The sequence below is a fragment of the Chiloscyllium plagiosum genome, chromosome 29 (assembly GCF_004010195.1).
Source record: "Chiloscyllium plagiosum isolate BGI_BamShark_2017 chromosome 29, ASM401019v2, whole genome shotgun sequence".
In the NCBI taxonomy this organism is placed as follows: domain Eukaryota; kingdom Metazoa; phylum Chordata; class Chondrichthyes; order Orectolobiformes; family Hemiscylliidae; genus Chiloscyllium; species Chiloscyllium plagiosum.
In genome coordinates this window covers 43848194-43872347 of record NC_057738.1, presented here as the reverse complement: position 1 = coordinate 43872347, position 24154 = coordinate 43848194, and the positions used below count along the sequence as shown (strand labels likewise).

At 40.1% G+C, this 24154-nt stretch overlaps 1 protein-coding gene across 4 annotated transcripts in view; it reads right to left on the bottom strand.

Moving 5' to 3' along the window:
- LOC122564562 (cadherin-12-like) overlaps window positions 1-24154 on the bottom strand; it is a 584392-nt gene that overhangs the window by 459162 nt on the left and 101076 nt on the right. The window contains exon 1 of one of the 4 annotated variants that reach the window (XM_043719641.1): window positions 16122-16147. The exons of the other annotated variants lie outside the window; for them this stretch is intronic. The gene's annotated coding sequence lies outside the window, so the exon portion shown is untranslated. Of the gene's footprint in view, window positions 1-16121; window positions 16148-24154 lie in introns of those variants that run through there. 4 annotated transcript variants of the gene reach the window in all.

The following is a 24154-nucleotide window of genomic DNA, read 5'->3' as shown; positions in this document are numbered from 1 at the left end:
TAATCCAGGTAGCTGTGGGAGTCGGTGGGTTTGTAGAAGATGTCAGTGTCAAGTCGGTCGTCACTGATGGAGATGGAGAGGTCCAGGAAAGGGAGGGAGGTGTCAGAGATGGTCTAGGTAAATTTAAGGTCAGGGTGGAGTGTGTTGGTGAAATTGATGAATTGCTCAACCTCCTCGCGGGAGCATGAGGTGGCGCCAATACAGTCATCAATGTAGCAGAGGAAGAGGTGGAAAGTGGTGCCGGTGTAATTACGGAAGATGGACTATTCTACATAGCCGACAAACAGACAGGCACAGCTGGGGCCCATATGGGTGCCCATGGCTACCCCTTTGGTCTGGAGGAAGTGGGAGGATTCGAAGGAGAAATTGTTAAGAGTGAGGACCAGTCCAGCCAAACGAATGAGAGTGTCGGTGGAAGGGAACTGTCGGGGACGTTGGTAGAGGAAGAAACGGAGGGCTTGGAGGCCCTGGTCATGGCGGATGGAGGTGCAGAGGGATTGGATATCCTTCTGTAGAATGATAACTCGTGAAATTCGAGGTGAGAAAATGTGAGGTGAGGTGTTTTAGTAAAAGTTAAACAAAAACGATTATTCCCAGAGTGGAAGTATGTTTAATTCTGAGGTCATGAGGAGTTGCTTTCTTCAGCTGCCTCTCCCAGAGAGCAAATACAGCACAAGGTAGAGCTCTGTTCTGAAGTATACAAGTCAGCCTGTATACACATATACAGTCAAGTGTTATTTGCAAGTTTTACATTGGTTTTTCCTTCCCACTGTTGATTGGGATTTCCAGAACTTTGACCCAGCAACAATAAAGGACATATTTCCAAAATCGATGGTCTGTATCTTGGACAGTAATGTGGACTATGTTCAGTCCCTTTGCAAATTTTCATGCAGTTGTGCGTGCAAACAACAAATCAAGGCAAATTCAGAGTCAGGTTAAGAGGTGACAGGTAACATTCATGCTATTCGAGTGCCAGGCAAAAAGCATTATCAATCAGGGAGAGTTTCACCATTTGTCCCCTAGTTTCAATGGCATTACCAACACTGAATTCCACCGAACCCTATTAACATCCTAGGGATTATCATTAACCAGAAGGTGCAATTGCCTAACCATATACATAATGTAACTGCAAGACTGGGTCAGAGAAAGAGAATTGTGCAGCAAATAATTTACATCTTGACTCCCCAAAGAGTGTCCACTATCTGCATGGCGCAGACCAGAAGTATGATGGAAAACTCCCCAGATGCAAGGATGGGTCCAGCAATATTCAAGAATTTGACACCATCTAGGACAAAACAGCCTGCAGAATTGCCAATCCATCCAAATTAACAACTTACTCCCCAACCAATGGGGCGGCATGGTGGCTCAGTGGTAAGCACTACTGTCTCAGCCCAGGGTCTCAGGTTCAATTCCAGCCTTGGCAACTGTCTGTGTGGAGTTTGCACATTTTCCCTGAGTCTGCGTGGGTTTCCTCTGGGTGCTCTGGTTTCCTCCCACAGTCCAAAGATATGCAGGTCAGGTGAATTGGCCATGCTAAATTGCGCATAGTGCTAGGTGCATTAGTCAGAGGGAAATGGGTCTGGGTGGGTTACTCTTCGGAGGGTCGGTGTGGACTTGTTGGGTCAAAGGACCTGTTTCTAAACTGTCGGGAATCTAATCTAATCAATAGTGCAGTGGTGTTTGCCATACACAAAGTCATGCTCCAGCAACTTCCCACTGTTTCTTTGACAGCACCTTCCAAATTCAAGACGACTTCCATTTAGAAGAACAAGGGCAGCAAATATATGAGAATACCACCAAGTTTCTCCCCAAGCTACTCACAATCCTGAGTGGGAAATATATCACTTTTCTATCAGTGTTGTTAGGTCAAAATCCTGAAATCATTGTAGATCTACCTACATCATCATTGTAGATCTACCTACACCATCATTGTAGATCTACCTACACCAGACATACAGAAGGTTGGTCCATACTTTATTCCATAGGAAAATTAAAGGTGGGCAATAAACACTGAATCAGCAATACTCATATCCTTTGAATTAGTAAAATTATTGTTAAAACAGACTAATTTGAAACATTAGTGTCATAACATGCCGACAGACTGAAGTAGTTGTAGGCTACAACTTCAAGGTATCCTCAAAGGATATTTCCGTGTATAAAAATACGTAATTTTATTTGCTGCAGCCTTTGGTGTTAATGAGGGACACAAGCAGGTTGCAGTGTTTATTGTGCCACCAACATGTTTCAAAGATTACCAAAGTGTGACAAATGGGAAACAGTATTTATTCAGCAAATGCTTAAAATAAATGAACAAATGTTCTGCTAAGGCGAATGGCATTCTTGCTCTCAAAACAAAAATCAATGAACAAATGTGGCAAAGCATCTCAGCTCAGCACAGCCGGTAAAGTCCCAAGGCAGGAGGGTGTAATGCAGGCAGTCCATCTACATTGGAGAGAGGAAGAATTTCCTGAAGAAGGGCTGATACCCGAAACGTCGATTCTCCTTCTCCTTGGATGCTGCCTGACCTGCTGCGCTTTTCCAGCAACACATTTTCAGTCCATCCACATTGGTTACTGTAAACTCTTGGGTTGTTGCCTAACTCCTGTGCAGCATTGCTTTTTGCTATTAATTAGATGCATGATTGCGTTCAGCCTGCAGCTGACCTGATTATCTGGTAACAACTAAGGGGCCTAATCCTAACCTATCCAATAGGCGGCACTGTGGCTCAGTAGTTTAGCACTGCTGCCTCACAGCGCTAGGGATCTGGGTTCAATCCCACCCGCGGGTGACTACTCATGTGGAGTTTGCACAAGTCTGTGCGGATTTTCTCCAGGTGCTCTGGTTTCCTCCAATGACGTGCAGGTTGGGTGGATTGGTTATGTTAAATTGCCTATAGTGTTCAGTAATGTGCAGGTTAGGTGGGTTACCCATGAGAAATGTATGGATACAGGGTGAGGGTGGTTGTGTAGGTTAAGGTGGGATTTTCTTTGGAGGGTTGGTGTTGACTCGATGGGCTGACTGACCACTTCCACATTGCAGGAATTCAATGACTGATTTCAAAATCCACTACTTACAAATGCCAGAGAACTAATTGGGGTTTACATTGTGGATCCTTTCAGGCTGCTCAGTGCAACCAATCTGAGGATGGTCTGAATGAAGGTCCCTATAAAAGTGGCAAGAAGGGATAGCAGAACAAAAAAGAATGAATATACATTTATATAGCACCTTTCGCCACCTCAGGATAGTCCAAAGGCACATCAGAGGAGCAAAGGCTTTGTGGAAGCATGGTCATTGTGTTAATATGGGAAACATGCCAGCCAACATTTGAACAGCAGGATCTCACAAACAGTCGTGCAATAATGACCAGACTATCCACTGTCTTGTGTGATTGAAGGATAAATATTTGCCTGGACATCAGATTAACTCCCTCCTTTTCTTAGAAATAGGGTCATGGATTATTTAGCTTCTACCTGAGAGCATCACAAAATCATAGAGTCTACAGCAAAGGGAAAGATCCTTCTGCCCATCGAATCTGCACCAGTCAAGAAAGCAACCATTTGAATTGTTCGAAAGGTATCACAGTTTAACATCTCATCTGAAAGACAGAAGTTGCGGGTGTTTGGGTCAGTGCAGTTTTAGGCATGTCTCTGACCCTTTTCCCACTGAGCAGAGTACAGGAAACGGAAGTGTGTCAACTGTAAGATTGCATGCATTCAAGAGAATGAGACCAACCTCATGGAACTCCGGGCTTGGTTGAACAAGCAATAACATGGCTACTGAAGAAAAATGGAGACAACACTGAATTTGTCGAAGAAATGATTTCACTGAGCCCAGTATCACATCGCCTTGGATTCATTCAGATGGGATTTCCACACTTCCAACCTCAGTAACAAACAATCATCAAGGCTACTACAGCTGATGAGGAAAAGAAAAATCTACTTGAGAGAAAAGGGTTGAATAAATATGATCCCTAAATCAATAGAACCTTGGAAATATCTCTTTGGCCTGCATTTGATACATATTTTAGCATTTCATTGTTACATGTCACTTCATAAGACTATTAAAGAAAGTAGGAGCAATGATTTGCTTTAAGATTACAGAACCTCCATGAAAATAAACATAAAATAACATCCAGTCTACACCACAGGCACAGTTTCTTTTTGCCCATATGGTCTATTCACATTAAAGCAGCATCAAAGAAAGACAAAAAACCAAAAGAACTGCAGATGCTATAAATCAGAAACAAAAACAGTGATTGCTGAAAAAACTCAGCAGGTCTGGTAACATCTATGGAGAGAAATCAGAGTTAGCCCCTTGAAGGATCATCGGAACCGAAACATTAACTTTGATTTCTCTTCTGTGGTGCTGCCAAACCTGCTGAGATTTTCCAGCGACTTCTGTTTTTATACCAAAGAAAGACAGCCTTTCAGTGTTGTAGTAAGGCATGCCTTAGATTGAATTAGAACATGTATAAGTTTGATTTCCAATGTCTCTCAGGACCTCAAAACGCCTCAAAACACTCCTGACCTTCTGAAATACTTTTCAAGTGAAGCCACTGTTGTAGAGTTGAAAACGTGGTCATCAATACAGTTAAAGCCCCCAGGGTAGTGTTAAAAAACAAGTAGCCAATTGATACACAGCAAACTCTCATAAAGTGCATGGAGATAATGACCAATGTGAAAATCTAATTTCTTGTACTGGCTAAGGGATATGTTTTGGCCAGGACACTCCATTCCTTCTTTAAAGCAAAATAATGGGATTTCATTTTAATTCATCTAAGAGGGCATATGCGGCCTCAGGTTAGCAAGATGAACGACTGACCACCTACCTGCGGGATGAATAGATATTTATAGATTGCCTCTGATAATTATTGTATAGTATTCTTCTGAAGAAACTGAAAGGTCAAAGCAAGGCTGCCAGGCTTGATGGTTATCTTCACTGAAATATATTAACCTGTCAATTTGAAATCTCTGTTTGTGAAAATACCTTACAGAAACAGGAAACAATTTCAAAGGAAACAGACTGCAACTTATTTAATACATCGTAAAGCCATTAAATTAACAGAACAATTAAGAAAACTGTTAAGTGCTCTGATTTATTCAAGTTTAGTAAATCCGAACTATTTACTATTGCTGGAAAATAGACAAAACTTGTTAAAGTTGTTCAGCTTGACCTCATCAGGACAATTTGCAAGAATATCAAAGTAAAGGGAGAGGACTGTTCGCCGAGCTAGGAATTTGTGTTGCAGACGTTTCGTCCCCTGTCTAGGTGACATCCTCAGTGCTTGGGAGTCTCCTGTGAAGCGTTTCTGTGATCTTTCCTCCGGCATTTGTAATGGTTTGAATCTGCCGCTTCCGGTTGTCAGTTTCAGCTGTCCGTTACAGTGGTCGGTATATTGGATCCAGGTCGATGTGCTTATTGATTGAATCTGTGGATGAGTGCCATGCCTCTAGGAATTCCCTGGCTGTTCTCTGTTTGGCTTGTCCTATAATAGTAGTGTTGTCCCAGTCGATTTCATGTTGCTTGTCATCTGCGTGTGTGGCTACTAAGGATAGCTGGTCATGTCGTTTCATGGCTACACCACGAAATGCACGAGTGAGATGACTGAATGCTGACTGACAATGTTTGTTTCAACTTGTACCAGACACTATGACTCTGATTAATCAAGACATTGCCGTGAGGAAAGAATCAGAGAATGTCTATCGCCTTTGTGTAAGTGTTCTTCTTGTCTACAAAGAACATCAGTTCTGAGTCTTAACATAAACAGCTACCAGTATGTACTTGTGTCCAACTCTGCCAGTTGGAATGATAATAAAATGAAACAGAATAAGCAGTGCCATATCTGTTGTTGTGTATTAAATTTATATTTCCTTGAGACACTAAGTCTCAGAGCACTGAATGAGTCTGAGGTATTCTCTGTTTCACACAGTTTATTATATGTGACTGTCTGTGTTTCTGTGCAGTATCTAACATATTTAATCAATCATCAAGACCATTTAATTCCACTTTTTTGGCATCACTTTAATATGCATGTGTGTCTGCCTATCTGCTACTGGAACTTCTATCCACGATTTGTCCCAGTGATCTGCAATCTTCCCTCTCCATAATCTTGAGCCAATTCTAGCCTGTCTCTTGAGTTATGTAAGGTCCCATTCCCACAGTGCTCTCTGATCTCCAGGGGCTACCAATCAAACAACACATCCATTTTAAGGCCCTCATGTTTGTTTTCAAATCCCTCATCACTGCCAGTCACTACAACCTCCTCCACTCCTACGATCCTGTGAGAATTCTGAGCTCCTCCAATTCTGTCCTTTATCATATACACAATTTATTAATGCTTTTCCCATCGGCGACACTCCCTCACCAAAGCCTCTGTTTTTCTTTAAGTGATTCTTCTTTGGTCACTTGTCATGACAGCTCCTTTATGTGGCTTGGGGTCACATTTTTTTCAGTAACATTCCTGTGAAGAGCCTTGGGAATGTTTCATGGCTTTCAAATCTTGGTGAAAAGTCTTTGCGATTGTTTAAACTATGAAAGTTTTCCTCGAAGATCTTTCTAATCGGAATATTGGCCTGATTTGATTCTCAAGTCTGCAGAGTGGAATTCAAACCATTGTCTCCTTTCTCAGGGGAGAAATAGGACTATACACTGAGCCAGTTAACATCAGGTTATCAATGACTGACCAGGAGGGAGTTCACAAAGATTTTGATGCACTATTCTATTTGCTTGTCACTCTTCCTTTTGTCCACAGCCCTAAAAAAAATCTCAATTTACCAAATCCTTACCGTTTTAGATTCATACAGACTTAGAGCATGGAAACTACTCTGTGCTGACCATGGTCCCACATTAAACTAGTCCAACTTGCCTGCCAAGTATCCCTCCAAACCATTCATATTCATGTACTTATCCAAATGTATTTTAAATGTTGTAGCTGTACCTGCATCCATCAATTCCTCTGGCAATTCATTCCACACACAAATATATCACTCTGTAAAAAGGTTGCCCCTCAAGTCCTTTTTAAATCTTGCTGGTCCCACTTAAAAAAATATGCCCCCTGGTTTTGAACTCCCCCACCCGGGGAAAAGATGTTGGCTATTCACTTTATCCTTGCCCCTCATGATTTTATGAACCTCTGTAAGGTTACCAGGCAAGGTCTGTCATCAATAATCTTTTTGGTTATTCCCTCAAAACACTCAATCAAATTTATGAGATATGATTTCCCCCATACAAAACCATTTGGAAAAAGATACATAGTTAACTCTGTTTCTTTCTCCATGGATGCTGCTGGACCTGTTGAGTTTCTCCAGAGATTTCTTTATTGATTGTTTCAGATCTCCAGCATCTGTACCTTTTTCCTTTTATTGAGTATATTTGATACTTGGAAACAGATACAATGACATTGAAGTTGGCCTTTAGGCTGGAATGTGGAATCCTCATAAAAACAAGCAAGTGGAGTACCATTGGGTATGCTTGACACTGCAACAAGAACTCCAACTTGTATTAATATAGCGCCTAGAAAGTATCACCATCAGCCCACAACCCCACCTCAAATTCTGGTCTCTTATACACCTTCAATTTTAATAGCTTTTTCCTTGATGGTAATGTACAACATAGGTCCCAAGCTCTAGAATTCCCTCCTTTAACCTCTCCTCCACTTTACTACTCTTCTTTCTTTTGAGAACATCCTTAATACAGGTCCATTTGAGTGGACAACATCTTGCATTTATGTATCATCTTGGAATATTTCATGACGTAAAAGGCTTAAGGCTTGGGGTTGAGGCCTGCACCATTCACTCTCCAAGCTTTTTTTAAAACTGGCAAGGTGCCCAATAAAATAATTGCAATCTTATCCATATTCCTTAATCAAGCTCAATCATTCAGTGGACATTGTAGAATGTCCATCAGTCCATTATTCCTAATTACAGTTTGCTGGTGGTTCCTTACTCACTAGGGATGCCATTTTAAATACATCAGCTTGATACTTAAACACTAGTGCAAGGCACTTTTAAGGTGTCAATGAAAAGATGATTACTATAGTGAAAGAAGGTAAATTTGCAATAATAAAGAGGGCAGCAATATTGTTTTCTAAAAGAATAGCTCAGCCAAAACAAAAACATGACAGCCATTTGTGGTTAATTTCTCAGGATAATGCTTCAATCAATCCAAGTTAACCTGGCTATTTTAAATTTTATTTAGTGTCTGGCAGTTAACTATCAATCATTATTAACAAGTGCATTCTCTAACGCCTCCACCAATGTCCAACTGTTAATCAGCACTCCTCTGTCATGAGATACCAATGTTGCTTTTCTCCTTAAATTGTTATTTTTGAAAGTTGTCCTGATAAATGCAAAAGGGAAAACTTTGACAATGTGCATCTTTATTTTAGCAAAAGAATTGAAATGAAACCATGAAGAAGCGAATCCATCAAACCATAAAAGTATCAAAGCCAAATAAGTTCGGAAGTGAAGAGGTAATTGTTAAACAAGGAAAGTGGAAAGGTGACTTTGCATTTAATGAAGAAATAAATGGAAAAGTTGATTGATTCTGGATACACAAGGAGCATTAAAATGAATCTGGTTTTAATGAGATTGTGTCGTTCAAAGCCATGCGTATAGATCAGCTCAGTAAACTTGCTTCTCCACTGCAACAAACTATTGCCATAACTAATAAGACTATACCAATGAAGAAATTGGAAAAATGATGCAGGAAAGGAGATTGACGTACCTCAAGCTCACAAACAGCTCAGGAGTCTTGAGTACTGAGTTTAGGGGTGAAACCAGTCAAATAGTGTGAAGCATTCATGATGAGCATTCAATGTGTATCCAGTCTTGGTATGTCTAAATAGTTTGCATTGAAATTGCACTTGGATGAATTATGTCTTGCAACAGCATCTAAAATCCCAATTCCCAATCAGAAAATGAACTGAAGAAAGCATTTCAGTTCAATCATTTAATGAAAAATGCAGATAGTTCTGGTTCTTAAGCACCACCTGCAGGGGCTGTAGAACAATCTAGAAACCTTGATCATATCTGACTGTGAGGGAACATATTTGCTGCAAACAAAGCAGGCATGCTAGGATTAAATGGATCATGAATGTTATTCGAGTTAGATCAGCTTATCAACAGGTTCTGTTGAACACAGAAAGCTGTAACATCACAGTAGTCAGCAACACTCTATGCAGAGATCTGCTGTCCAGCCTGCAGGTGTGAATTGCAAAATTTGATCAGAAATTTTTGGATGAAAGTATCAGGAGTGATTTGACAAGCTGACCCTTTTTAAAAAAGAGAAGGCTACATGGTATTCTATTAGAGATTTAAATGTCATGAAAGAGATTTAATGGGATAGATACAGTGAAGATGTTTCCACTTGAGTGTGAGTTCAGTACTCGGGGAAATAAATACAAGATGCTCACAATGGGGAAATTAGAATAAACATCTTCACTCAGACAGAAAATGGTTTGAATTAGTTAAGGATACATAACTTAGATGTATTTCTAAAATAAATATGTACAAGGGAAAGGAACAGATTAAGATGAGATTACATCCTTGCAGAGCAGAAACATGGGCAAAATGATCTGTTTATGGGCTAGAAGTAGCACCTTTATCACAGATTGGTCACAATACTTGGGTAATTTTTCATGTGATTGCTGCCCAGACCTAATTAACCTAGAAACAAAAATAGAAATTGCTGGTAAAACCTTAGCAGGTCTGCTGTTCCTCCAACAATTTCTGTTTCTGTTTCAGATCTTCAATTCTTAGTTTAAAGACAATTAGATAAAACAATGTGACTTGTAGACACTTTAGAGTCTAGGTAAGAGTCAATGTAGGACTGGAGTTGGATCTTGGTAAGACACAGGTAAAGATGGCAGAGGTATTTCTTCGAAAGAACATTGGTGAACCAGGTCTGTATTTATCACACTCTTCCTAAAAGTTGCCACCCAAGTTAATTGGACTGGAGAGAAGGCATACGGCATGTTAGCTTTTATTGGTAGAGGGATTGAGTTTCGGAGCCATGAGGTCATGCTGCAGCTATACAAAACTCTGGTGAGGCTGCACTTTGAGTATTGCAAACAGTTCTGGCCACCGCAATATAGGAAGGATATGGAAGCTTTGGAGATGGTTCAGAGGAGAGTTACTGGGATGTTTCCTGGTATGGAGGAAAAGTCTCATGAAGAATGGCTGAGGGTCTTCAGGCTGTTTTCATTGGGGAGAAAAAAGTTGAGAGGTGACTTAATTGAGACATGCAAGATAATCAGAGGATTAGACAGCGTGGACAGTGAGAGCCTTTTTCCTCGAATGGTGATGGCTAGCATGAGGGGACATAGTTTTAAATTGAGGGGTGATAGATATAGGACAGATGTCGGAGGTTCTTTACTCAGAGATTAGTGGGGGCATGGATCGCACTGCCTGCAACAGTAGTAGACTCGCCAACTTTAAGGTCATTTAAACGGTCATTGGATAAACATATCAATAAAAATGGAAGGGTGTAGGATAGATGGGCTTCAGTTTGGTTTCACAGGTCGGCTCAATATCGAGGGCTGAAGGGTCTGTAATGTGCTGTAATGTTCTATGTTCTAATGGTAATGGTTGAGGTGACTGAAACTAGGATTGCATGGCAGATTTGTATCATCTTGATGACACTGCCACCAGCGACGATGCTGGAATTTGAACTCAATCCCACAGATTGACCTGAACCATTTCTCCAGTTACAACACCACTGAACCACCATCTCCTGTCCAATGAGATTATGTAGATCCTGTTGACTGTATAAAGTAATTGCTGCAGCATGGACACCATAAAAAGATGATATCTGTTTATAATTTCCATTGAAATGAAACAACAACATTCCAAGTTGAAAAATGTCATCTCATAATTGGAATACTCTCCAAGTATTCCATTACAGCGTGGGTTTCCTCCCACCATGTGTAGGTTAGGTGAATTGGCCATGCTGAATTGCCTGTAGTGATAGGTACATTAGTCACGGGTAAATATAGAGGGTAGGGGAATGAGTCTGGGTGGGTTACTCTTCAGAGGGTCGGTGTGGATTTGTTGGGCCGAAGAGCCTGTTTCCATTCTGTAGGGAATCTAATCTACAGCAAAGTGAGAAACATCCAATTTTTGCCATCTTTCCAACATGACCAATTGATCGCTTTATTTCTGAACACATTGTAATATCTACTGGGTGACTATAACTCAACAACTTTCTGTACTGATAGAAATGGAGGAAAGTTAGACGGATTCCTTTTCCAGTGTTGAAAAGTGTGGCACTGGAAAAGCACAGCAGATCAGGCAGCATCAGGAAGGGCTTATGCTTGAACTGTTGACTCTCCTGCTCTTCGGATGCTGCCTGACCTGCTGTGCATTTCCAGTGCCACATGTTTTGACTCTGATCTCCAGCATTTACTGCCCTCACTTTCTCCCAGATTCCTTTTCCAGTGTGTTCTAAGCTGCTTGGTTTTTCACAAATGCAGGAATGTCTCCCTCTTTGTGTTTTAGAAGTTCAATTGTATCACTTCTCATTGGTTTCATAACTGGCATAAAATGCATTGAAGGAGGAGGCAGGAAATCAGGTCAATAATTCACAGCCTGTTCTTCTTCATATTTAAGATGACTCTGAAGATGAAGAACATTGACAAACCAATGCAAGATGAGAGTAGAATAGGATTTTCAGTCCACTCATAGAGATTTCTGCACTGGATGTTCACATGGGGAATGTGTGTGAAGAAATCAGTACGTCCGACAGGATGTTCTCTCAGTGGCTGTGTGAAAATCTCTGACATGTGATTATAGCCAGATGCATGCAACTGGAAATGTTTAGCCCTTCATCATGAATCAGAGAGAGACAGAAATACTGAAGAGGTTCAATTGACTGTCAATTCCTTAGCCATTTTTGCTGCAGGGATAAACAATAATGAAAAAGAAAATACTGTATGTACTCTTAGGCTTCATGTCTACCAGAACTCTTCTAGTTGATGTCATCATTCCTTCTCCTACTTTTGCTTCCTCAGGTTCAGTCGGTTTGCAGTATGCAATGTGATGGAATTTGGTCAGTGGAACACTACTCCCAATGAGGGAAACACAAATGTGCATCACTCCCACTCTCTCCGCTTTCTCCCCATTTCTCATGTGATTACAAGGAAAATACTGATTGAGTGGGGGGAGGGTTTTTCTTGGTGGAACCTCCATCAGGTAGCTTTGGGTGATTGGGAATGAGGATCCAGGTCAAACAGGGGTATAACCACAATCTTTCTGTCTCAATGTCCTTGCCATAAACATTAGGGATCAGAAAGGTGGTCTTTTTTAAAATCAAATTTAAATTTCACATTTGATTTGGCTTTAAGGTTATTTTGTCCTTGTTTTAAAGAAAGATTTTAAGACTGAGGTGAGAAGCTGTTTAGTTGGTAAGCCACTAAAGAAAACAGCTTGTGAGGCTTCTTTTTTAAAAAAAGTTGAAACAATAGAAGCAGCTTGAATGGGTGGGATCAAACTCTTGCAGATCAAGGATTTTTAGTTGGCTTTCAACAGTTGTTGATGGGGCTCAGCAGGTTGGAAGGCAGTAAATCTCTACCAGCTGCTACACTCTCTCTCTGCCTGAGTTTTCTCTGGGTGTTGTTCCTCCTGGTCTGCTGGAATTGTATGTAAGACAATCTATTTTCTGAATTTGCTTTTTGTCCAGGGTGTGTTTATGAGATGTTATTATATTGGAACTGTTAATTAGTAATAGTTACTGTATCTATTGTCCTGTTAAATTTCCCAATATAATTAAGTTATTCCAATTCCTTCTTTCTTTTGCTGTATTTTAACTATAGTGATTGAATAAAGTGTGTTTTGCTTTAAATCTGGTAGTTTAACCAATCGAATTCTATCTGGAATGCAAAGTCTACATTTACCTAAACATTACAATAAAAAAAAGCTGGGGTCTAAACTATTTTTTGAATAGCTTGAGGGAGTTTGGTCTGGTCTATAATATACTTACAAATTGTTCAAGTTTCATTGTCATGACACTAATCATCTGTGCATCATTGCTATTTATTGAGATGAGAGAGAAATATATTTGCAAGTTTCATTGGGGATGGAGTTATGGGGGACTTTCAGGACATCTTCTTTGCAGAAGGAGTAATGTTGGGTTTCATTGTCCATCTTTGATGGAATGTTTGCATCACTGCCCAGTGTTATACTCAGTGTCTGTGGGGCATGGCTGAATGTCCAAGCTCAGGTAGGCCTCCTTCTACAGATTGTTAATGCGATCTTTAAATCACCAGACCAGTGTACACTGAGATTATCACCTACTGCTGACTTCATCTTGAAAGTGAGACCATATTTTTAAAAAACAGTTTCATGCCAATGCATATTCGTGGCTTGCAAATGAAGTATGAACGCAGCAGAGTACAGCTCGATCTCAAAGACTCTGCTGAGACATCACTGACTGGTCATTACATTCCAATCTGCTGTAGGGAAATTAAAATTTTAGATCCTGTTAAATTCCATGACACCTTTCCAGTTCTTGCTGGTTCCAACAATCCAACATCTTCCCTCCTCATTCTGAATGGACCCTGCATACAGTGGCTGTATAATGACCAGTAGATCATATCAATTTGTAACTCTAGGGACAATCCTGGCACAGAGTATTAGAACATAGAACATAGAACATAGAACAATACAGCGCAGTTGAATGGACCCTGCATACAGTGGCTGTATAATGACCAGTAGATCATATCAATTTGTAACTCTAGGGACAATCCTGGCACAGAGTATTCTCCAGTTGTAGATGTTTTCTAGCCTACTTGTTCAGGGGTTTTGGTACACACCTCTCTGGAACAGGCGGGACTTGAACTTCTGAATTCATGTGCTGCCCTCAGTTCAGTTCATATCAGCTAAGGTCACACATCATTCGTTTGTGGCGGGCAGGAATGAAATATATCTTTTTACAGTCATTACTATTTACTACTCCAACCAAAGGTTGTTTTACAGATCCAGGTAACAACTGAAACAATTATTAATAAATAAATGGCCGTGATTTAAAACATAAGGTTTACAATTTGAATTATGAAGAAGAGACTTGAGATTCGAAATGTTAGCACTGTTTTTTCCTCTCCAAGATGCTGCCAGAATTGATGAGTTTCTCGAGTATTCTCAGTCTTTCTTGTTTTCAGATCTCCAACATCCACAATTCTGAGGAAGGGTCACCAAACATGAAATGTTAACTTTGGTTTCTCTCCACAGATACTGCCAGACCTGCTGAGCTTTTCCAGCAATTTCTGTTTTTGTTTCTGATTTACAGCATCCGCAATTCTTTGGGTTTTTATCCATAGTCCTTTGTTTGATTGTAAGGTTTCCATTTCTATTCAGTCCGTGTGCACACAGCAAAACATTGCACAGCATTGTTGAACATGTTGTCTGTTGTAAGATAGGAAAAGTGGCAGCTAATTATGCACAGCAATGAGTCAGCGATGTGATAATGAACAGATCGTCTGTTTCTCATGATGTTGATTGAGGGAAAAATATTGACCAGAACAATTAAGATAATTGGCCTTTTCTTCAGAATAATGTCGGGGGACCTTTTTGTGTCCACTTGAAAGAGCAGGCTCAGTTTAACATGTCATTCAGTTGGCAGCACTTCCAACACAGGAGCGTTTGTCCAGATACTAATGCTCAGGTTCTGGAAGGAGATCTGAACCTACACACTTCTGACTCAGAGGCAAGAGCTATCAAGTGAGCCATGGTTCACACCTACACAAAGCCATCACACATAAAGCGGCAACAGCCATTACAATCATTTTTCACACTGATTGCAAAGATAGCTCTCTCACTGATGCTGCAGTGCAGAAGGAAGCCATTTATCGTGCCATGCCTGTGTCAATGTTAAACTGTTCACCATTTCTTTTCTCCTTTAGCTATAGTTAGCAGCATGAAACCAATCCAGTTGCATTTGCTTGCAGTCTAATGTAATAGAAGGGTTAGTCCCAAATGCATTACTGTCGATATAAATAATTCACTTTGGAGCACTTCAGAAAATAGTAACCTGGAAATTACAGTTCCCAATGTTTCCAGATGAACTCTTAACAACATTTGCACAGCCTTCCTCTGCCAAGCATATTGATTCAAATGCGTGAGTTTTCAATTAATGCCTCAGCTGAAATAATATACGAAAGAACATTACATAAAGATACTAAACTTTCACCTGTGAATACTGTTGGATATAGCTTCTTGCATTATATTTCAGTGAAAGGGTTTTGTGGTTTTAAATGAAGAACACTACTGATGACAAAACTATTGGTTTATCATGCAAACACCAAATGTTCATCAGTAACTTTATTTATAATTTAATTTTAACATGAAACTAAGTAGCAATCCTGATTACTGCCACTTCCCATTAATTTCTACAGAATTAAGGAGACAGCAGCTTTCTGTCTTTACCCATCACTGGCTACACATTGTCGATGGAGAGACACAAAAGGTAAAATCTTACAGAGGTCTGAATGATGAGCACAATATGTGGCAGAATCATGTGAGAATTCCACGAAGGTTTACCTCTAATTCAGAAACAACTCATTGCATCCCCTTTGAAGGATCTGACTGTCCATGCAAGATTCTCACTAGGAAGCACTGAGGTGTTTATTAATGGGGATTCTTGTCTGTCAATGACCTTATTAACTGCAGATATTCCCTCATTTCTGCGCAGCTTCCTAACCTAACATTGCCATGAGCAGAATTCTTGAAATCAGAAATCAGAAATCATACACTGAGCAACTTCAGCTCTCTGCTGGCTGCCCAAAGTCTCTATGTTGATCACCATATTACATAATCTCAGGGCATGGTCCACAGGTACCAACTGTACTCAACCCTCATCCACACACATTAGCATCTGATACTGGCCAATCCCTCATAATTTTGGTGACACTCCTCAAATCCACTTGCAGGATGACCATAAGACATAGAAGCAGATCTAGACCATTCAGCCCATCTATACTGCTTCACCATTCAATCATGGCTGATATGTTTCTCAACCCCATTCTTCTGCCTTCTCTCTATAACCCTTGATCCCCTTACTAATCCAGGCCCAAGCCCTATTGTTACAAAGGTGTGGGTATACTTTAAGAGAGTTAAAAGCAGCAGACCTACCGGACACAGCACCAAGTTTTCTCAATAAGGCAATAATGTAGCACTCAGTCGAACAACTCGATTAGCTAGTTGCCTGGAGACAAAACAGATTCAAATTCGGCCAATCAGTTTAAATTATACCCCAAAAAATATCAAATTCCAAAGAAGTTTGAATTGAGTATATTGACAATCTTAAAAGCCAATTACACAATCTGACACTTTGTGTGTATAAGACCAGGGAAAATTGAATAGTTGAGAGGAGAACTGACAAGCTCAGCATGAAAACAGACTGCCAAAATATATCTCTCTTAAAAGTACCTTTCTGCTCAGTAACCTGTGCCGAAGAAATTCCTAGGAAGAAGTAAAGAAGACCCAGGAAGATCCGAATAGAAGCACAAAGGCTGCCTGGTTTTGAGATAAGAAGTCTTGTTTTGTAAATTTTAATTGGTAGTTTTATCGAACTAGTATTCTAGAATGGAAGGTAAGAGATAGGTTAGAGGAAGAAATTGTAAATAGTGGTGAGTTAATTATTCTCTATTATAATTTAAGAAGTAAAGTTGTTAATTTTTACTTTAAATAGTTCTTGGCCACTCGGACCTTTTACAGATTACTGCATAGGATAAGTCTTTTCTGTGTTGCTGGTTTTAAATTAAGCAGGAGGGTTTACCCAGTTTGGGGGCTCAGGTCAATGATTTGAACTGGTTTAGACAGATTTGAATAGATTTGGGGTATGAAGAACCCCAGCAGATTTAAACACTTGCAGGTTAGTGTTCGAGATCTTTAAATAATAAAATGCAGGTGAGACAATTTCGGTGACTTGTGTTGATTAAATTAAAAGTGAGAGGAATGGCTCTTAAAATTGCAAAAGAGGTTCTGGGAATTGAAGATGAATCTCAAATTTGCAAAGAAAGCTTAGAAGGAAAGAAAAAGGTTATACTTTTAGAATTAGCAAATAAGTTAGATTTGGGTTTAACCATGGACAAAAAGTAAAGCTGAAATTGTAAAGGGGTTACTCAAACACTTAGGTGTGTTAGAGAAGCAGACAAGTGCAGTAGAGGGAAAATAAAACTTAAATTACAATTTAGGAAAATGGAGTTAGAAGATAAACAAAGGGAGAGAGAAAGAGAGAGAAGAGAGAGAAAATTTGAACTTCAGAAGTTGCGACTTAGTCAGCAAAGTCAAGTTAACAGGTTGGAGATTAAAAGAGAAGGTAGTGATATATATGCAAATATGTCATAAGTCTGCCACATTTAATGGGAAATGGCCTTCTTTATTTCATTCAAAAAATTGGCTTGGCAGAAGGAGTGTTTCGAGGATTTATGGGTTATGTTTGCTCAGACTAAACTGGTAGGCAGAGCTAGTGAGGTATTTGCCACATTGTCAGATGAGGAGTCAAGTGATTATGAAGAGGTTAAACAGGCTATTTTAAGTGCTTATGAATTAGTACCAGAAGCATATAGATAGCGATTCTGACACACAAAGAAGGAACCAGGTCAGACTTATGTTGAGTTTGAAAGAATTAAACATCGTCACTTTGATCAATGGGTGTGTACTTTGAAAATAGATAGAACATTTGAGGCTCTAAGAGAGATTATTCTGCTGGAGGAGTTTAAAAAACTCACTTCCAGAGATGGTAAGAATTCACATGGAGGAACAGAAGGTTCAAGAAGAGAGAAGGGCAGCAAAATTAGCAGATGAGTACATGTTGGTGCATTAGACAAGCTTCCGGTGAGAACTTTGTCCCGTGAGGGTTAGAAATTGGGAGAAGGGTGTGCACAGCCTCGGCAGGGGCTTGGTATGGAGTTAGTACTTTATCCCTATAAAGTATTCACCTCAATGGGTAATGTTTACTCAGAAAGAACAGGGGGAGAAGGACAAGAAATTATAATTTTGAGATATACAGGATCTAACCAGCCACTGATAGTAAGGAATGAGCGAATATGCACTCTTTCTGATCTGTTACCCGCGAGTGTGGTAATTTGTGGGATAAATAGACAGAAATGTAAGATTCCCCTATGTAAGATCAGGTTGGAGTGCCAACTCAAGACTGGGGAAGTTACAGTGGGAGTGTCAGTTCCAGGAATCCAGCTTGTTCTTGGGAATGATTTGCAGGATCCAAGGTGGGAGTGATACCCCTTGTTGTGGAGAAGCCCAAGGAAGACCAAGAAACTGAGGAGTTAAAACAGAAATATCCTGGTATTTTCCCAGACTGTGTGGTAACCAGACCCCACTATCATAAGTCACAGCACAAAGTGAAAAGTAAAGAAAAAGATGCTAGAGTTGAAGTTCAGTTCGTGGATACCCTGTTTGATGTAATGGTGCAGGAAAAACCTGAACAGGCAGAGGGTCAGACAGAAGTGTTTACTCCTGAAAGGCTCAGGGACTTGTAACTGCAAGACAAGACAACAAAAGAGACATGCAGCTGGAAATGTGTTGCTGGAAAAGCGCAGCAGGTCAGGCAGCATCCAGGGAATAGGAGAATCGACGTTTCGGGCATAAGCCCTTCTTCAGGAAGAGACATGCAGACATGTACTCTGAGAAGGAGGCATAGAATATTCCAGAGGGTTATTACCTAAAAGATAGAATCCTAAGGCAGAAATGGAGACCATGGCAGGTTAGTGCAGAGGAGAAATGGGCCGAAGTGTACCAGATTGTGTTGCCGGTAGCATACAGACAGGAAGTGTTACGGGGAGCACATGAATTACCTATTGGAGATCACCTAGGGGTATGAAAGACTCAGGCTAAGGTACAAAAACAATTTTATTGTCCTGGAATGCACAAGGATGTGGTTAACTTTTGCTGTACGTGTCATACAAGCCAAATGGTGGGTAAGCCACATGCGTTAATAAAACTAGCCCCTTTGCTAACAATTCCCGCGTTTGAAGAACCTTTCATGTGGGTTATAATTGATTGTGTAGGTCCCCTCCCGAGAACTAAAAGTGGGAACCAATACTTGTTAACCATAATGGAGGTGTCCACCAGATTTCTGGATTCAATTCCATTACGGAATATCCAGGCAAAAAAAGTAGTAGAGGAGTTAATAGTTTTCTTCACATGGTATGGGCTACCCAGAGAAATTCAGTTGGACCAAGGGTAAAACTTTACTGCTCGGCTGTTTAAGGAGGCTATGGATACCTTAGGTATAAAACATTTTAAATTCAGTGTGTATCATCCTGAATCCCAGGGAGCTTTACAATAGTGGCCTCGGACCTTGAAGACCATGTTGAGAGCGTACTGTCAGGATTACCTGAATGATTGGGATAAAGGTATCCCATTTGTATTGTTTGCCATTAGAGATGCCCCAAGTAAATCTACTCAGTTCACTCCCTTCAAATTAATATTCTGTCATGATGTGAGAGGCCCTTTGAAATTAATTAAAGAAAAATTGACAGGACTAAAGTTGGAGATCTCACACTTAGACTAAGTGTCGGAGGTAAGGGAGAGAGTAAATAGAGTCAGTGATTTAGCTAAACAGCACCTAAAGAAGGCACAGTGTAGAATGAAGCAGGTGGCGGGTAAAAGCTCTGAGACTCGGACATTTTCCAGAGGGGATAATGTGCTAGTGCTGTCACAAATGATAGGAGATCCCTTCAAAGCCAGGTTTAGTAGTCACTATCAAATTGAGAAAATGTTTAGTCAGGTGAACTATTTAGTAAAGATGCCAGATAGAAAAAAAGAGGTATCGGGTCTATCATGTGAACATGTTGAAACCGTATTACACTGGAGAGAAAGAACTGGAGAAACAGGTGTTAGTTACTGTCCCGCGGATTAAGGAATCAAATCCAGATGATATGGATTTTGAAGTGCCTCAAAATAGTTTTAAAAATGAAGAAGTCCTTGGGGAGTGAGATAAATTAGTAAGCTATCTGTCTCAGAAGCATAGAACAGAGTTGAAAGATTTGTTACTACTGCACAAGGACATATGTAAGAATCAAATGGGGAGGACTAAAGCTATTATACATGAAGTAGACGTAGGGAATACTGCTCCGATAAAACAACACCCCTATCGGCTTAATCCTTTCAAAGCCAGACAGGTCCATATGGAGGTGGAGGCCATGCTCAATGAGGGCATCATCGAACCAAGCCAGAGCAAGTAGAGTTCGCTAATGGTGTTAGTTCCCAAACTGGACGGGACTCAACGATTCTTCGTGGATTATGAAGGTCAATGCCATTACAAAATCGGATTTCTACATTGGAGGACTTTATCAAGAAAATCAGACAAGCCAGTTACATCACCAAATTGGACTTAATGTGTGGTTACTGATGTGTACCTTTATCAGAGACGGCAAAAGAAATTTCTGTGTTTGTCACCCCAAATGGGCTATATCAGTTTAAAGTGATGCCGTTTGGAATGAAGAATGCACCCGCCACATTTCAAAGGCTCATGAACAGAGTTGTGGCTGGATTAACAAACTGTTCAGTCTATTTGGACGATGTGGTGATCTTTAGTAAGTCCTAGAAAGATCACACGGTAAAGTTGGCAGAGCTCTTTGAATGACTACGAGAAGCAAAACTGGTGATAAACTTAAATAAAACAGAATTCGCGAAAGTAAAGGTGGTGTTCTTGGGTCATAACATCAGTCATGGAAAGTAGACCCCATGGAATGCAAAGATGAAGGCTACAACCAAGCTCAAAGAATGAGTTGCTTTGATTCTTTGGACTCAGTAGATTCTATCAGAAGTTTGTTCCAAACATCAGCAGTGTAGTGGTACCATTAACCATTAACCAATTTGCTGAAGAACAACACAAAGTTTCAGTGACAGAATCATCCCAGGAGGCATTTGACCATTTGAAAGTGATATTAACCACCGCACCAGTTTTATCTACACCAAACTTTTCAAAACCTTTTAAAGTCACCATCAATGCTACTGACATTGGAGTTGAAGCTGTACTCCCACAGTAAGATGAAGATGGGATTGAACTGCCAGCTCATTGCTTTTCGAAGAAGATCAACATCCACAAAAAGGAAATACTCCATGATTGAAGAAGAATTATTGAGTTTGGTACTGGCCTTACACCATTTTAATATGTTTGTCAGAACAATGTGTCAGAGACGGTTGTGTACACGGATCACAATTCTCTTACATTCTTAGAACATTTTAAATATAATCATATGAGACTATTTTGTTAGAGTCTTATTTAAGGACTTTTAATTTAAGAATCATACATGTTGCAGTTTGGAAGAACGTAATTGCAGATGCGCTATCGCGGATTTAACTGATAGAGTTGAGATGAGATTTGTCTTTATTTAATGTTATATGAATATACAGGTATGTGGGAAGACGTTAAGGTGAACGTATATTAACGTTATCTGTATGTTAGAGTAATGTGTTTAAAAAGCAGAGAGAAAAAATGAAGCCTCCTTTTCATTATGATGGTTCATTTTTTCTTAAGGGGGAGGTGTTATGAAGGAGTGGGTGTCCTTTAAGAGAGTTAAAAGCAGCAGAACCACTGGAACTACAGCACCAAGTGTTCTCAATAAGGTAACGATGTAACACTTGGTCAAACAACTTGATTAGCTCATTGTCTGGAGACAAAAAACAAATTTGAATTTGGCCAATCAATTTAAGTTATATCCTGAAAAATATCAAACTCCGATCCAGTTTGAATTGAGTATATTGACAATCTTATTTGCCAATGACACAATTTGATATTTTGAGAGTATAAGACCGGGGAAAATTGAACAGTTAAGAGGAGAACTGACAAACCCAGTGTGTAAACACACTGCCTGAAAATAGCTCTCTAAAAGTACCTTTTTGATTAGTAACCTGTGCTGCAGAAATTCCGAAGAAGAAGAAAAGAAGACACAAGAAGAGCCAAATAGAAGCACAAAAGCTGCCTGGCTTTGAGGTAAGAAGTGTTGTTTAGTAAAGCTTAATTGGGAGTTTTGCCAGACTAATATTATAGGATAGGCAAAAGTGAAGACTGCAGATGCTGGAAATCAGAGTCTAGATTAGAGGAATTTCTGATTAGGACTTCTGCCCGAAATGTCGATTTTCCGGCTCCTCGGATGCTGCCTGACCCGCTGTGCTTTTCCACCACCACTCCAATCTTGACTCTAATCTCCAGCATCTACAATCCTCACTCTCACCAGCAGTGCCTTTCAGTCCTAGACTCTGCTATTTTGGAGATATCTTCTCAGCTTCCACTCTACCCAGGCCTCTCAGTAATCTGTAAGTTTCAATGAGATCCCCCTCATCCTTCTGAACTCCACCGAATACAGACCCAGAGTCTCCAACTGCTCCTCATTTGACAAGACCTTCATCCCCAGAATCATTCTTGTGAACCTCTGCTGGACCCCTTCCAAGGTCAGTACATCCTTCCTTGGATACAGGACACAAAACTGCTAACTGTATTCTAAATGCTTAAGAAGTATAGACTTGCATTACAGAGCACACCAGTAAATGTTATTGAGAGGCTGCCACCAGGAGCTAGCACCAGTTAATGGATTGGACCAGGCTGCATCTCAATGCTGTTTGCAAACTTTCATTTTTGCAGAAGGTGTTTTTTGACAGAAGAAGCAGGAAGGCAATACCAAGTGGGTCAGCAAGCATGACCTCAACTTTCCTCTGGGCCGTAGAAAAAAGGGTCAGAATAATTCAAACCCAGCAGAAATTATCTTTGAAATTTAGTTTTTATTCAGGGGTAGAGAGTGTGAGAGGGAGTGTTCTGGAAGTCAGCACTGATGATCCCAGAAAGGATGGAACTGCTGCTGGTGTCAGACTGGTTGGAAAACCTGCATCAGCATTCCAGCATTGTGTTGAAAATTTTAATGGGAATAATTAAACATGAAGTTCTTTCCAGAACTCAACTCTTGCCCTCTCTTAGCCCTGCACAAACTCTTAAGTTCTACCATTGCCAACATTTTCCCCGTTCACCAACCCCATGCACCCTTATTGCGCCTATACCCATTCACTCCCATCCAAATCTGTCCCCATCCACACTTTAGCTTTATAATTATCATATTATCACTCAGTATCCAGAATGTTCACACCTTGTCATCCATCTAAGATTTGATAAAATAATTTTTTAAAATGTTTGTCAAAGATTTGACTATTTTGATAAAGATACACTCTCATTGATGGAAAAACTGATTCACCATCTTTAAGTACCTTTCACTCCTGATTAAAAAATATGTATTTAAATTTATAGCCTCGTGTCAAGAGGTTGGCAATTGCTTAGAGCTGTCAATTGTCTGTGAAATAACAGGACTCCACTTTTTTAATTAAGTTTGTTAAATCAGTCATGTGGCACTAATTCAGTAGGAAAAGCCCTCAGGCTTATGTCAACAGGCAGACTAAAGTAACAAGCATTTTTTAAACTTGAAACGTTTTTTGAATATTTACATGGCAGACATTTGAGTGTCAACAGCTTAGCAGCCACTTTGACAGTTACTTTAGTAGCTGCAACTGTCAAAAGTATAGATCTATATTCAATGTGTTTGATAGTTATTTTCACATTTCCAATGAGCTTGACAATTGAAGAGTTTATGCAATTTTACACTCATTTATTCTACTTTTAACAATGCCAAAGGACACCTACCTTCCTCAAAATGTGGTTAACTTCTTAAAAGGGCACCTAACCTTTGGAAAAATTGGTCTCAAGATAATATTAAAAGGGTCCATTGTCTCTTTAAAGCATGTCTTACCTATCCATGCAACTCCACAAAGTTTAGACATACTCCCACTGGCTGATGTTACCGTGAAGGAATCTCCTTCTCCGCCTTTCCCCTCACCGGAGGTGATCCTCAGGTTCAAACACCATTAGTGGTCTCTCTCTCTCTCATGAGAGAGCAGCCCTCTGATCTAGTAGAACAATGGTGCCTTTACCTCCCAGGTCTTATCTGCACATGCTGTGGTTCCCACTCCTACCTATTGAAAACCAGATGGGAATGGCTGCTGTTTTATAGGGATATCTGGCTCCGTGAAACATGGCTATGCCTCATTCTACAACATTCCAATGAGAGGTAGTACTTCTGGGTTCAGGCATCCAGAGCCATTTTCTCAAATGATAGAGAGCTCTCAATCATTGTGGACACTCAGGTCCAGGAATC